Raw genomic sequence first — 17,367 nt, forward strand, 5'->3', positions numbered from 1 at the left:
AAAAAAGAAATGAGGGGCTGATTTTTTGCAGAAAAAAAAGTAGTAATAGCAAGCAAAGAATTCACTGATTTCAAGATAAATCAGACAACACAGTGGTGGAGACAATGCTGCCTCTTTTATAAGGATTTATGACACACATACCCACACCCACAGACAGTGTCGACCCCCCTCTCTATCACTCAACACAAGGATTTACATATTGTACACTCAGACATGCATACACACTCATTAGGAGCGGGGACTCGCGCATGCTATATGCTAGATGATGGTAGATGATACCCACCTTCTTGACAAGAGATCTGAGAGAGATCCCTGTGTAAGAGAAAACAGCGTTGAAGGCTCCTAATATCTTTGATAGCATAGTTATGGTAATGATCAGGCGTAATGTAAAATTCATGAAGTGTACCTAGCATTTGAGGATTGCCAATACTTGTTCTGCTGGCAAGAAGGAGGATACAGAAAACATGTTACAGAAGTCGTGCATGCAGATGTTGTTATGCTTTGCCCTAATTGTTTTTCGACAGTTAAGTGCAGCTAAATGACTTTCATGTGTTGGCATGTATACACAGGGAGGGAATTGCTTCTTACCTTCTCTTTCAGCTGTCTGGCAGAGTGCTTGTTGGAACAAAACATCGCCTTCCTAATTATTGCAACCATTAGACCTATTAATTTGCCCAGTCAAACAACCCAGACAGACATTGTGTAAAAATACCAACAATAGAAATATTGTGATTTCCCAGTGAACATCTAAGCTAAGCCAAACAGAGTAAAATGCAAAACAATCAGAAGGGGTCTGCAGCGGAAACCTGGTCCATTCTGTCACATCAAAAAGTCTCTGCATCAACCTGTCCATCATTGACAGTTATGAGTTTGGACTCTCTCTCTCTCTCTCTCTCTCTGATAGTCTGTGTGTATGCATGCACATGTGTGTTTGTGTGTGTGTGCCTAAGATCTCTAAGGAGTGTCTTTCAAACAAATTTCCATCGAGCACTCATCAGTAGGAGGTCCAGGTCCATTGGAGACGGCGTAGTCACTCTGAAATCACACAGCTAACCAGGACTGTCAGCCAATCAGGATGTTTTTGATTTTTCTTGAAATCCACGCTCAGTTCAGATTAACCTGGACTCCGACACAGACATCAGAATGGAGTGTGATTAGATGGCTGTGGATGTTCACATCTGGGGAACAATTAGCCCGGATGCACGGCCAAGCTGGAGTGAACAAAAGTGACAGTATAGTCAGATTTGACAAGTGACTCGAGTTGTTCCAAATTTAGGCCCATTGAAGTTACATGAGGGTGAAATCAGGTCAAAGACATGCATCATGAAAAAGGGTCACTTTGTCTTGGGAACCACTGTCACCTCACTGTAGCATGTAAAAGAGCTGTAATAAATGTAAATGTGAGATGTGCAGCTGTTTGGACATTAAAGAGAACTTCATAATATGATAACACTGACAAAGACTTGTTTTTAATGATCCAATCTACAGAATTGCCCTTTATCCCATAGTGTCCAGTTGGGGTGGCCACTATTCAAGTTACAGTTTCTGATCAACTAGAAGGATTCGTTGATGCAGTTACATTTGGTCTAGGCTTCATGCCATTTGGTTTCATTTGCAGAGCTCTATATATAAGAGATTTGTAGATCATCCAGGATGAACCTGGTACACTAAGGAATCACAAAGGCTGGAGGTCAAGACCAACTGAGGAAAATAATCTCATACAGCACAGTGCTAAATGCTGTCTTCCAAGCAGCCTCACAGTTTTCTATGCAAAACTGCACTTGCAGGCCATGCTCTCTGCCTGCATTTTCCTATTTTCTTGTTATTTTACTGTGCACAGGACACTTTACCAACCCAATGTTGGTATTTGATGACCAGGGAATGAAATATACAATCCTGGTACAGACAGCAATTGAAAAATCCTGCATATTCTACCTTTTTCAGTTTTGCAGTTTGTATTCATTCACTCCTGTACAGCTAATGTATGACTATATAGATCTTAACTAGCTAGCAACATGTGCATGGACTGTGTGTGCAGAGTGCATGTGGTGTCGGTGGTGTGACAGCATAGCCTGACTGAACTTTAAAAAAAACAAACTTTATTAGAATTGATCAGTTCTTTCAGTTATTCTACAATCCCTTGTAGTTGGAAAAAACTTCCCCCGCCACAGAGAAGTGGAACAGAATGGACATTTAAGTCAGAATTCAAAGTCTGAAACTGTACTCAAACAAGTCTGCAAGATATGTCTACCTTGAGACTGTCTACATAAACACACCTGATGTTACAGCAATATGGCAGCGATCAATTACCTCAATACATTTTTACTATACGTAGTATTTGTGTTGTAAAACATGCTGGAACTACTCACTTGCCATGTCCATTGTCAGTTGATTTGTGAGTATGTGGCACTAGCCTGCTCCTCTCATCTCTTTTAAAGTGTGGTGGCTGCTGGCTGGATCCCTACATATACATGGTCTCCCATCAGTTTGCTGTGGGTGTCCATGTTTTCCCGACATATGCAATGGGACACATTTAGATCAGAAGTCAGGAATACTTCTGACTTATGTTTGATTGCAGTTCTGCAGTGTTTCCCTCCAAACCCATCTCCTTGTCTTTTTTTCTGGTTTAAGTACATTCATTAAGTGGAGTCGTACAGCCCCAGGATGAGCCCACATTTTGTACTAAAGTAGAATTAGGAATGTGTCATCTGCTCAATTTGCACCACCCAGAATAAATTTATATCTGTTTGCATACACTTCTGTCTTTGCACTTTATATGCGGTTGCATAATATGTAACATTCACATCACCCTAAACACCTTTACAGAGTTCTGACAGCAATCACACAAATACAGTTGCATTATATGAGTATTAATGTGGCACCACATGCACCGCTGCCTACCAGGTAAAGTATCCCACAGAAATTATATTGTTTCTGTAAAAAAAAAAAATCAAAGCCTACTTTTTTGAAGACTGGCTGCCTGTTATCAAAGCTGCTGTCAGAAAATAAAAGGAAATCATTTCCCTGCAGAAAGTGGACACTGGTGAATTGCCAATGATGAAATGACAAGGATGTCTGTCAATTGGATGTTTGATGCAGGCTCAAACTGAATGAGAGGCCATGAGCCATGGAAAGCAAACACTCTTTGAAGTGTGTTATTTTATGACATGTTGTATTCATTGGTGGATGTATGGTAGTGAATTAATGAGAGATGAAAAACGTCAGTATTTCCCTTTAAGCACTTCCAAAAGCTTGTACAGTAAGAATTAACATATGTGACCTTTACACTCTGCTTCATCCACTCTGTCAGCTGCGTTTGTCAGAAAGAAATAGATTTTAAGCTGCTATAATCAAGATTTTCATTTTAACAATGGATTAAATGACCAAAACAGAGCTAAAAGCAGGGCAAACGTAAGTTACTAAGTAAACTTTATTTATGAAGCACGTTTCAAACCCACAGTTGCAAAGTGCTGTATGGTGCAAATGTTGGGGGGGGGGGGGGGGGGGTGAAACAACAACAAACAACATACAACAAACAACTACCCAGAGGGCAAAGACATCTTACAGGATATGTTAAAACTTACATTCACGAGGTGGCCAGAAATATTTCTCCAAATGAATGCTATTGAGTGTTTTTACAGCCATGTTGGAGATACTGAACGTTAACAATGCATCCAAATTCTCAACTTGTCAAATGAGGTGGTGTTTACTGTGTTCAAGAGAAGAGCTCATATGAACACCCCCTTCTTGTGGAATTCACGTCCTCTTAAGTAAAAATCTTCTGAAAGCTCAGAGTTCATGTCATGCACACGACTTATCACGTATTAATTATGAGTTCACGAGTTCTGTTTGAAGGCACCGATTATCGGCCAAAATTGTCAAGTTTGGTCAACCAAATATAAGCTTGTGAGAATAACAAACTAGTGTTTCATCTGTTAACTTATGTAATAAATTGGTTGAAGAACGAGGTTTTAATTTTTTAGATCTTTATGACAGATCAGCAGTTTGATCCAAAAAGTTTTAGTAGTAGACTATTAGACTCAAAATCCCAATTTCCAAAATGTAATGCTCACCTTGGCTTTCTCTGCACAAATGCCATTGATGAGCTGTGACTGTACCTCAACATCCACACACCATTGGGTTGTAAGCTTCCAAACCTTTGTAACATTTAAGGTCGTCAGCATTGTGTGGGCTTGGTAAACAACCAAGGCAGTTCTTGGAATAGAAATGAAAGGCAAAATTGTTGGGTCATCACTCCCAGATGAAGGAGCCAGCTCATATCTTCACCACCTCTTAAACTCAGCTTCTCAAAATGTCACACACTGTCTGGCCGCCTCAATATGTTTTCCTGAACGTTTCTATGGTTTAGAATCTTAAAGTAAGCTTGAGTTGAATATTCAGCATGTAATCTACACTGTAGTTTACTTTCCATTATCTCCTTAATGGTCGCACATCTGGGTTACTGACTTAACTGTGACGTTGGTGCAAACACTGTATTGTTGCTCCATATATGCTGGCAACAACAAATACATTTAGAAAGAAATGTAATACAGCCTAGATTATATTTTCAATTTACACAGTGAGGAAGTATTTTTAAGTGATGTGCTTGGAAGGTTGTAAAAATGTTGATACAGCATGCACTAGTAAAATGTCCTGTTGTTTTCCACCAAAATATCTGATTTTGCAAAATTTATATAGTTTTGTATTGGTTACTATGTTTCAGAGGGCAGCTATTACATTTGTAAGCACAACATAATTGGGGAAACAATTTAGTACTATATACGTATTAACGTAATTTCTAATAGACAGTGTTGCTGGGAACTGTTTGCTAACAAAAATGTGAGAATAGGTGAAACTTATTCATAATGTAAGAACAGCTCTGAAATTAGTTGTTTTTCTTCTTTGCTTTGCTCTGAGAAAATCTAGTGATTCATCCTTGCTAGTGCCACTGTGATTATTTGTGTTTTCCTAAAATTTATAATCAGATATTAAGAGGCTCATTGTGAACTTTTTGTCTTGCTCAGAGATAAAGTAGAGAACGCTCATTAAGACATAAAACAGCCCTTGGGGTAGGATAGGAATACCTGCTCAACACCCCATGGCAAAAGGTTCAGGAGAAGAAATTTGCTAAAGCAAAACAGTCCAAACTGACCAGAATTTAAAGTAGCAGTTTGAAAAGAAGTACTCTTATTTTCTCTCTTGCCAAGACTGAGATGCGAAGATCAGGGGCGTTGGCTGGGCTGAAACCATCAGGGGTTGAGCCAAACATTCTTCTCCATCAAAAAACTTTTAATAACCCTCTTTTAAATAGACTCCAAGCATATTTTTCTTACATGTGAGGGCTACACATTGCTTAAAAATGGAAAATTGGAGAAGAAAGGAAGAGTTTGGATTTGATGCATTATATAATCTGCACACGAATATTCCAGCCACTCAAATGTCTCAACCCAAAATGAGCACCATATCAGATATTTACTCCCATATTACAACCAGTTTTCCCATTCATGACAACTGTACACAGGGTGAATTTTCATATAACTCTCTTGTTTAAGCCTTAAAGTTATGCATAAATAAGGGCATGCTCGCTTAGAGTCACAGGTAGGTGCCATCACAGCTCACTCAGTTAGCCAAGTCAGTCACTTGGCTGACAAGGTCATTGCTCTTCTCCTGCTCTTCATTCCACTTCAGAAATCTATGTGTAACATCACAGAGACGATGTACACTATTTATTAGACTGTCTCTGTGTTTTCCCTTGTATTTGTGCTATGTTCTGCTAGCCAGCTGTTGGCTGTAGTAGCCTTATATATACAGCACAGATGTGAGAATGGTTTCAATTAGCCTAACTCATTAAACTGCAAAAGGTTGATATGCTTTTTTCCAAAAATGTCACACTACTGTTTTAAATATGAGTTAAAAGAAGTATTTGAAACTGCAACACACAGGGTATGTGCTTAAAATTTTCTAATCTCAACTCCTAATATGCTCTATATTTTTTATTCTCTATTTAAATGACCAGTGTGTAGAGTTAGTGGCATACAGCGGTGAGACTGTAGATTGCCACCAACTCAGTACCCGACAAAACACACAAAACTCACAAAAAATGCCAGAGGCTGTATCTAAAGCCAGTGTCTGGTTTGTCCATCGTGGGCTATACTGCAGAAACATGGTGGTTTAACATGGCAGACCCCATGGACGAGGACTCACTCCATCTAAGGGCTATCAAACTACACACTACACTATATAAAAAAAAAGAAAAAACAAACAGGAATTTAATCAAATCCACTAATCGTTTCTCATTAACTCAATGTAAATATACAAGCTTTACTTGTTCGAGTCAAAAGCAACAATTTCTAGCATCTATCTTAAAAAAAAAACTTCAGAACTGATAAACATGAGTTCTTCCAACTTGAAGTCTTTTGACTTTAAATGATGAGTTGAATGAATGTACTGCACAGATTTAAAGCAACTTATTAATTTAGGTTTCTAAAGAAACATGATCAGTATATTAGCAAATGTCCCAGTAGTTACATGTGAAGTTATGGTTGTTTTCACAATAATGAAAAACATAGAAAACTATGATGAAGGTTAGTATCGAATTCAGTCAATACCCCTTACACTCAAATTTAATAAATTAAATCAGAGCAGTTTCACATATTAGCTTAGTAACAACCAACAAGAGCAGCTGCTGGCAGAGGTTCTTTGTGTGAAAGAGTAACTGATGCTTTTAAACCGAGAAATGTAAATGTAAATTAAATTTGTTTGTGACGTTTGTCAGTGTGACTGAAGAACTGTTGGTTCAACTTAATATCTTAAGCTTATTAAACATGTTTTGTCAAGTCATCTGGATGAATAGGAAAGTTTAGTTGTTTTGAATCATTACAAAATTACCTCTTTACCTTTTTACCTCTTTACCTCTAACTTTTTAAAGTAAACCAAATATTTTTTTTACAGTGTAAGATAACAATTCTTATTCTCAGGGGATTATACACTCATGAAAACATATGTATGAATATTAATTTAATATTCCATTTCTGCCATATTCTGCCAATAAATCCCTGTAAATCTTACACACTGGACCTTTAAATTCAGTGATCTTATTGTGTCATTGCTCCCCTGCACTACAAGCCCTGTTCTCACCAAATCAGCCAGCACCCTCCCCCCTCACTCTTCTCCCCTCCCTGGTCTGTATCAGTTTGACCTAGTGGGGTCTAACTGTGTCTGCTCCCACACCTGTACACCATTTTATCCTCATGGTTCCCACTCTGGAAACACGTTGACTGACAGCTGCACTTCAAAGTTCTGCTCGCTGTCTCGCTTTCATGGTTATCATCTGTTATGGGAGTTGTGTGGTAGAGAGGGAGGGAGACAGAATGGGTCTCAGGCAGCCGGTTGTGTTGTGGGGCCAATTTCGATGATTGGCCTTGAAATGCAAGCTGAAACGGGCTTCCCTGTGTTCCTTTAAAGTGACCCGTGCCCGGCAGTGTAATGTAAAATTATCCTCGCCGTGTTTGTGTTGTGTCAGATGTGGTGACTGGCAGAAACTGTTAGTAATTGTCTAAGTACTCCGGTGTGTCAAAGCTGTCCGTCACTCATCCCAGCCCCCTCCTCCTCCGTTCTGCTTCTTCAGCTTCTCATAATATTTTCACTGAACTGCAGAGGACAAACTACTTTCAGTGATGGAGTTGTCACTTTGGTGCTTTTGCTAGGAAAAATATTTTACCTCGGGAAGAACACACAACCAGCTGACATGTGTTCCTGCTTTTTGGGAGAGAAAAAATGAGAGAGGCATACTTGTTCTTTCTTTTGTTCTTTGATACTTCTACAAATTCAAGACTATGAGCTTTTCTTGTCATAGCTCATTGAAGTCGAAGCTAACCTGAACGTGGCATTATGAAAATACATTCCTGAATAAAATCAACTCTAAAAGAATGGACACGCGTACATACTCTCTTATGTATACACTTAAAATGGAAACTATTGACTGGATTCCTGAACAGTACAGTATCATAAAAGACTGAAGCTGAAGTTTCATTCAGTTTGGTTTCTAAGCTTGGAAATTATCTAAAGACATTTAAGCACATCAGCTTCCACACAGCATACAGCTATACCACACATTAAAACTCTGCAGTGTGAACGCATGAAACTCAGAACTCAAACCGAGCTGATTATTAATCCTGTTTATAAGGGTTTATTTTTGGAGAAAGAGTTTATTTTAAAGCTATTATGGAGCATAAAGCTGTTCACCGCCAGTGTTGTTACAACTTGGACTACCAATGCTGTAGAAACACCATACACATTTTTTAAAGGCCTTGATAAGATGTTTTTACATAATATATTTCCTTTAGATAATGAATTTAAATCAGATGAAAACATCCTCTTCAATTTACATTGTTTCTTGGTTTTTATATCTGTGTTAGGGTTGTAAATTTTGTGCACTTTCCTTAACTGATGGTTGAAACCTCTAACAATTGATTAATCATCGGTAATTAATACAAACACATGGTTTTCCTCTTTTCTTCTCTAATTTTTTAATTAGATTTGATTAAATTTATTTATCAATTAATGATTAATAATTAACACCACTAATCTATCTAATCTAATATTGCATTTTATTGATATTTTTAAATAATTAATTAGAATAATGTTGGTACCCTTTTTTTCTCCATTGGAATACCAGTAATACCACGGTATTGATACTGAATTCAGTTTGGTCTTTTGCAGTGGTGTTCTCATAAAATCCAGTGATTAAGCCCAATAGTCAGTGACTGTCCTGCCTCATAAAGTGTGTACTGATTTTAATAGATTGCTGTGACTGAACAGTTTATTGAAATTGCAGTATGGCCAAGTGTGATATCACAGAATTTGCAGTTTTTCTGATAAAGGTAAAAAGTGTCACAACATATGAATAGAAATGAAGGACACAGATGCCATGCCTTACAAATCATATTCTCCAGATGTATTGCAACATGTGTGTGTGGTACAGACTACAACAAAAGTTTTTATGTTCTTTCCAGTAAAAAGGAAATGCAAAAATCGCCATTCATAAAATCATTCCTTATATGCACTATCTATCCAAATACAATGTAAAAAAGATCCATGTCACATTAGTGTTGGTAAGTGGTCCAGGACTTTCAGAGCTCTGAAAAAAATGCATGAAATTCTTGCTAATTTGATTTTACAAACACTTTCGTGCTAAGCGCTCCTCAATGTGACCTTTTAAACTGCAATTCCCAGAGGTCACCTGTTCCTCAAACAGTGCATCCAGTACTGTGATAGTACTGTGATACTTTTCATTATGAAATATTAAGGGATTACAATTTGCAAATTCAGTAGCCACATTATAGTTATGACGCCCAGTGACAGTCTGTTACTTGAACTGTTTGCTGTATTAATGGGAGTTTGATTGAGGATTAACATCAGTTTTCTTCTCTGAGCGTTCAGTGCTCCCTGCCCCAGGGTTAGCTTGGTGCATTCACTGGAAAAATGGAGAAGAGGAGAAAGGCATTGAATGTCAAAGTTGTCACCAGGGTGAATCTTGAGCTAGCTGTTGATAGTCAGTAAATACCTCCAGACGTTGGCTGGCTGCCTGTGAAACCATAACGAATCATTTTCGAGCGCTACGCATGAAATTCGGGAGATGTGGCGTTTCATTGTGCACGCTTTGGAGCTTTGTAAAGGCACCTTTGTAAAGTTATGTAATTACTTTCTCAGTGATTACATTTGACTACATTGTTCAAAAACTTTGCTAACATGTCTTTAAAAAAAAAAAAAAAAAAAAAATCTGAATCATTTTTCTGAATGTCTGTTGACCTTTGAGTTTCTGTTGGTACCACTCCTATGAGCTATCATCACTCAACTCTTATTTTATTTACTACAATCAAACCTAGTGAACCTAGTAACAATACCAAAAAGTCAAAGTACATTAACGGCACAATGAAAATACGATACATAAAAATAATAAATAAAAAATGAAATAATAAAATTTAAAATGAATGTAGTATCATGGTAGATATCAGCACAGTCCAGTACAGTATTGATTTAATTGAGATATTGCGACATTCAATATATCATAACATCACTAATCAAACTAGCGTTAAAGCATAAACAAGACAAAAAAAGTATGTGATTATATGTCGAATCATTATTGTGTTATATTTCCCAGATTTAGAGGAGCAGATGTTTATTTATATTAAAATGTTGTGTAATATTTGTTTAATGTTGTGCAATTTATTGCTTCCTAATCCTGTCAAATGCCAACATCATTTTTTAAATTTGTGATTTAATGGGCAGTTTGCTCTGAGCTGCTGGCGAGCTGCAGGACTCAGGATGCAGGGCTGCCGTGAAGTCACAGCGTGTTAACTCCCCCCTTCCTGTCCAAACACACCTTCTACACCTTCCTCTGGGGAGGAGAAAAATCATTCATTATTTTAATGGGTGTCAAATATGTTTTCCAAATCTACTAAAAGGTTATCGTTGTTACACGCGGACAAGTGCTTATATCTGAATCAATGTTAACTTTGTTACTAGGGAAATTTACTGCCTTCCCAGCCGACCACGGTGCACAAACTTAATCGGCATGTTTTCACAAAGTGCAGCTTGAGGGTGATTTATATGGCTGAGGTGACTGACTGCTCTTTGATAGAGTGGGAGAAAAACACGTATCCAAGAGGTGCGATGAAGGCATAAATACCACCCTCTGTATTTTCATTCGAATGTTTGACACATGAAGATTATGTATTGTTAGTGTTAGAACAGCAGGAGGGTGGGGAATTAGGGGCGGGTGGTGGCAACTGTGGTAATATGAATGGATGACATATGGCTCTGCAGACAACCTCTGGTGGTTTACACAGCCAGAAAACTTATTCAGACCACCTCAGACCACTGGTGGCCCTATTTTCAAAAAAAATCAATGCAAAGGTGCCCTCTTGGATCCATTATGGTAGATAAAACACAATGAAGTCCCCTCTGAGGTACCCTTTCAGTAGAAAAAACACGGCAAAGTACCCTCTGTGGTATCCAGCTGGACAAAATATGGTAGAGTACTCTCTAAGATGTGGAGGAACGTGATGAAGTGCTGTATGGGCTGTCCTGTTCATGCAAGAAAATAATTTAGACTTGTGCCTTTAAATGATGAAACAGATCTCTGTGTTTGTATAGAGGTGTAGTAGCTGTACCTTAAGTCACATAATAAAACAAATTTTAATCTAGGAAGAGGAACTGTTTCGTCATGAATGTATCACGACTTTTACCTTGCTGGTGCCCCATCGTGTGTAGGTGGTGCCCTTTTCATTTCTTTCGCCCCTGCTACTCAGACCAACATCCTACTTTCTGGTCTTGCCTCACCTGACACTGCAGAGGTCTTACCCTTCTCACACTGATCTCAGTATGATGAAATTATGGGTAAAATATTCATCATCTGTTGAAAAAAAGGTGAGAGGAAGAAAAAGAGACAGGGGAAGGCAAAAAAAAGAACGTGAGTGCTGCTGTTCCTCCAGTGCCTCGGCGTCACTATTTGTCTTGGGCAAGTTAGTTTTATCTAATAAAGTGTCTTTGTATTAAGATGGATACTTCAAACACTCTTTTGTCTCTATAATCACAGTGGAGGGAGGCAGAACTCACACATTCCTCGCTCAATTTATTATTAATAAGTACATCAGTGGGAGAAAGATATCCTGGGGACCAAAACACCCGCCGAGCGCAACATTCATCAAACGTAAACGAATATCACAATACACAGGATACAGAGGCTCCAATAACAGATAATTGATGAGAAAGGTCTTTGGGAGCACTGGATCACTGTTGATGGTTATCATTATATAACATCATTTCATAGTTTACATCAAATGATGAACTGTTTGTGGAAGGGAACACATTTTTGCTGCCTTCTGTGTGCAATTAAGTGGTCTGTTTGCGGGAGTGGGGTCATTCTGTGCTCTTGTGATTAAACTGTGGTTAGCGGCATAACTGCGTCCACTCAATACTTGTGTTTTCTCACAAGACCTTAATCTTTTGCAACCGCAGCAATTACCCTTCTGACAGGATAACAAAACACAAACACAAACAACATGCTCACATCCAAAGCTTTTTTCTTTTTTTTTTTTTTTAAATAATCTCTTCATCTTCTGCAGAACAAGGCCTTGAATCTTGTTTTCTTTTTAAGATTCTGAATAAAAATCTCAGCTGTAATTTGATGAAAGATGCTAAATAAAATACAAAAACTCAAGATAATTTAGGGAGATGTTTTTACTCATATCCCCAGTCCTATTTGTAAGTGATAATGAGGCTCTATTCTACAAGACCCTGACAACAGGAAAGCGCTATTTTAGATGACAGATGGGACTGACTGTGTGACTATCATAAAAGGCCACTCCCCACCCTGCTGCACAACCTGTGCTCTGGTGTTGGGTTTCCGAAAGCCAGTAGCAGCACTGACACATGTAGCTATAGGACCCGTGTCTGAGGGCAGGAATTCAATCAATAAAACTCGCCCCTCGACAAGATATACCGTGTTACAGCCGAGACACTGAGGGAGAGGGTGAGCCATCTGTTCCTTTCTCCCCCTGTCACATGTCAATCTGCACTGCTAATGTCCAATAGATTGGGTTATCATTCATATAGTTTAAACCACCTTCTCTGGCTTTATGTAATGAAGCTGTAACTCAATTGGTTTTGGTTTACTGTCCCTGATGCCTGCTCTCAAATCGGCTTGCATCTGTCTCCCTCCCCTCAGGGACCGGTATACCACTATGGAGCTGTTGTCACTTTTCAGGTGATACGACATTAGAAAAGCACTTCATTAACAAAAAGGCATGTATTTTTCATCAGAAAACCAAATGCCGGATTAACTTATCTGATTTCATTTTGTTTGACTTTTCTTGGATGCCCTTTTAATCATGCAGATGACCCATATTTCTGTTTATTGTTAAGTGACGACCTCTGCTGGCCATAGTAATTATGAGAACACAATTAGGAAATCAGGCGATGTAGCATAATGCACAACAAAATCCACATAGAGAGAAGGCTGGTGTGGATGGATGGGTCAAACACACCCAGACAAAAGCAAAAATCAACTCTGATGTATTTTAACTTATGTACCAGTGTGTAGGATTTAGTGGCATCTAGTGGTGAGGTTGTAGATCACAACCAAATGAATACCTTGTCCTCCCCTTTAAGCATAGATAATCTTTGGTGGAAACTGGTGAATGGGAAAGGTTGTCCAATGTGGGCTACTGTAGAAGCATGGCAGTTCAACATGGTGTACTCCATACCCTCTGTAGATATAAATGGCTCATTCTAAGGTAACGAAAACACACTTCTTATTTTAGGGTGAGTATACGCTCATGAAAAAATACTTAAGACTTATATTCCTTTCCTGCCATATTTTGCCAATAGATCCTGGTGTATCTTACACACGGGACCTTTACCTTACATCACATAGATAACATTACACAATGCAATACACTGGGAACCAGAGGTGCTAATATGTTGACTCACTTATGCGTTTTGGGACTCATTCCTGCAGCTCTCTATGACAAAGGTCCAGTATGCCTGCCACTGGTTATCTGCAATGGTCATGTCATTCTGGGAGTCAGTGGAAAATGACCTATTCTGTCATTTAGGTAAGAGGACGTGTTGTAATCGTGTTACCCTCTCAGCGTGCTTTTATGTTCTGACAGTCAAGTAGGTGCTGTCGTAAACTGGTGGCAGGTGGAGGATTAAAACAAAAACAGACAATTCAAAACCAAATTTGATGATTTGACCTCGAGGGTCTTTGAGGGCTCCAGAAGAGCCTCTACACAATCAGTGCCGGTTTTGACTTGAATACAGTAATCATTTGGTAAACAACCTTTGAGTGCCTTAGAATGAACCACCCACATAATAAGAGCATCATTAGTCACTTCCCTACATGATTTGTTGAAGTCTAACAACTCAGGAGGTGTTGTGGAGGGTGTTTTTTAATCCTATTTTTGACTAAAATGACATATTACATAGTTTGGGTTTACAAGGGGGTTGTCATTCCTTTTTTACAGACTGTAAGTAGTTTTCTGACATTTCTAAAGGTGTGATGTTCAGTAGAAACTGCTGAAAATGAAGAATATGATTCCTGGTCTATAAGCTGAGAAGCAGATTCTATAATAATACCGCACTTGAGGGATATTTCTGAAACACAATCTGTCATGTAACTAAAGAAAAAAGAATGGGGAGCAACAGTATGACCTGAATCTCCACACAGCCTCAGTGTCTTGGCTCAGTGGGACAATTTATCGTCCGGGGGTATGATAAGGTTCTCTATTGTTTCGGTGGTCTGCATAATTCTGCTCTCATAAGAGTATGAATACTTCCCCATCTGTTTGGTGTTGGCTTTCAAACCGCACTTAGCTGCAAACCCACAGCCATGCGAGACATCTACTGTTTAATTAAAAAAAGAAAGGAAAAAGTCAGAATAAAATTATACCGCTATAAAAGAGTCTTGCCAACAATAACATTATCGTTTGACATGCAGCGTGTCAGGAAAAAAAAACAGCTTCATATCACAGTAAAGAGAACCGACCTTTGAAGAACGAGTGTGTCTGTGTGTGCGTGTGTGAACCGCTGAATTAAGCTTCAAAGATCGCTTTTAGGATACCACAAAAGAATAACCTCTGACACCCAAACAAACAAACATAAGCCACATTTAAATAGCACAAGTTGGAAAAGTCTGAAAGCTCACTTCTTTGGTGTGCGTGCGTGTGTGTGCGCGCTGTGCTGTATGTGTGTGTCATAAAGAGCAGGGACATGTCTATTATGTGCAGTTTGATTAAAGCATGATGGCTGGTGTCCAATCTGCTTTCCAGGGGAGTGCTGTGACAGCCAGCAGCGCGTCTACCTGCTGCCTCCTCTGCGTGTTAGGTGATTTACGGCTGACTCCCTCCGTTTATGTACTGCCTTATTTTCATTTCTACCCCGCTGAGTGCCAGGTTCAGAACTCCTGAAGAAATATTATGCTTTGCTGACAAAATACAGTGACAGCCATCTCCCAGCCTTAAAAGAGTGCCAGAGTGTTTAACAGTACGAGAGCCTGGGAGACAAGGCGAGGTTGAAGGCATCTGTAAGCACGCGGCCCATTGAAACAATCATTTGATCTAAACCAGCTCTGATTGGGTGGAATGATGTTTATAGCCGAGTTAGAATCTACTTTCAATTAAAAAAATGACACGGGGGGGAAAGGGGAGGTCTGTAAAACAGACGGTAAAATTTATTGAACAACTTTTACTAGGGTCTCGTCTGAGAAACATGTGGCGCACAAATGAAATGTTTGTTTCAACAGACGGGTTCGCCTGCAGACGAGCAGGTAACTTGACGCCAGGGACTTTTTCATTAACCCTGAGTTCAAACCCTGCTGCTGTTTCAGGCTTTTGTGGGGAAGCAACAATTTGATGTAAACGGATGAATATAAATACCACTGTTGTTCAAGCACCGCCATGTTTCCTATTCATTCCAGCCTGTTTTCTCCTTTGCAAGAACTACTCAGAGCTGTAATGAGGTGTTGTAGCGTCCCGAGGCGTTATCATTTGCCGCATTATTATTTCAAAAGCTTCAACAACAGCGGTGTCTCTGATGTAATTCTCATGCATATGGAAGGTGTTCCAGTGACTTGATATCCTGGTTTTGAGGAGGAGGCGACCCTTCGCTAAATAAAATGAGTGATCACAAACCTAATGAGGCAAACGAGTGTTGGGAGCAGCCGAGGCCAGGCGTCAGATGGACATGCTGTTGTCTGTAATTAGCCTCTAGCTACATGAGCGTTGCTTATTTTTATTTAGATTCCAGCCATGAAACCAGTTAATATGAATCTGACGCTACAAAAAAAACCCACCCCCCTCCCTGCATCTGAGACCGACTATAAATAAAGATTGTCATTGTAACCTAATCAAATTATGAGACATATTTTGGTTAGGTTGTCAGTTGTCTAACGCTCTCTGTCTCCCTCTCTCCCTCTCTCCTTCTCTTTCTCAGCAGTTGAGGCAAAGCAAAGTGAATCCCCTGAGGTCCTCTCATCTCACTTCAGGAGCTGCCGACTCTCTTCTCTTTATGGCACACCCAGAAGGATTAAGCACAAATGGCATTCACATGATTTCAATAAGCTCTGGGAGACAAGAACCAGCCTTTCAGCACATTAGCTTTTTGCTGTGGAGGACACAAAGCAGACACTGAGCAACTGTGGGGGGAAGAAAGAAAAAATAAAAAAGGAACACAGTTAATAATGATCATAATAATAGACCAGTCTGGCACTGCTGAAATGGAATTCCACTGGCCCAAAAATGGCCCCCTAAGTGGTGATGTCATCAATAATGGCCCTGATTGGGTTAGACGTGAACCTGAGGTGAAACTGTCGTAAAAGGTGACCCCTCATGGCAAAGCCAGAAACGCGGCCCTTTAAATGAAAAGTGTTATCTGGAGAAAGTCAACGCGTGTGACAGGTCCACCTTAAAGGGATAGTTCGGATTATCTGAAGTGGGGTTGTATGAGGTCAATAGTGTTTTACCTACAGTAATGCTGGCAGACATGTCCCCAGTTTCATGTTCTCACTCAATCAGACTATACTGGCGAAATCAGTACCTTGCAAAACACAAGCCGCTGCCTTGATTGGTGTTATCTTGTGTTTATAAAAAGTTAGTTCAGATTCACCAAATAACACAATTGCACAATAACACAAACTATCAAAATGAGGCATCGGTAGACCAGCAACTCCTGTCTTTTGCTAATGGAGTCTGGTTAAGAAAGAGAGGGAAAGCAATATTTGGCTTTTATAATGATTGTTTCCCAATGGAAAAGGCTGTCTGACAGCATGTTTAAGTGGTGAAAAATACTAACTATAGCATAGATTTACACTGATATTGATTTATTTAGATTGGCCTTTTTTACGTGGCTAAAAATGCTGCCCCCGTCCACAGTGGTACATTGCTTAGCTTCTGTGCTGGTTACTCGTCTCTGCTTCTCCAAATCTGAGTCATGTCAGCAGGCGTCTGTTTATTATCTATAATTATCTCACACAACCCCACTTCACATAATCTGAACTATCTTTACCTTTAAGTGGTCAAGATATTGTCTGAGGCCAAGTCAGACATTTGGGAGGATTTTGGTGTGCTCAACATTGTGAGAATTACATTGTCACTGGCTTTGCTGCTTTTAAAAAAGTAATAAAAAAGTCAATGAAAATATTTTAGCTTTTAATAGCCACAAGCTAGGCTCATCATCAGCATGGAAACACACTGGCAGCTGCAGGAGCATACTACACCAGTTGAGAACACAATTGAATGAGTGTTTATGTATGTTAAATTGCAGGTCATGGGATGTTTATTAATGGTTTTGGATGGGTGCAGATGA

The sequence above is a fragment of the Lutjanus erythropterus genome, chromosome 8, assembly GCF_056507025.1.
Source record: "Lutjanus erythropterus isolate fLutEry1 chromosome 8, fLutEry1.hap2, whole genome shotgun sequence".
NCBI classification, from domain to species: Eukaryota; Metazoa; Chordata; class Actinopteri; order Lutjaniformes; family Lutjanidae; genus Lutjanus; species Lutjanus erythropterus.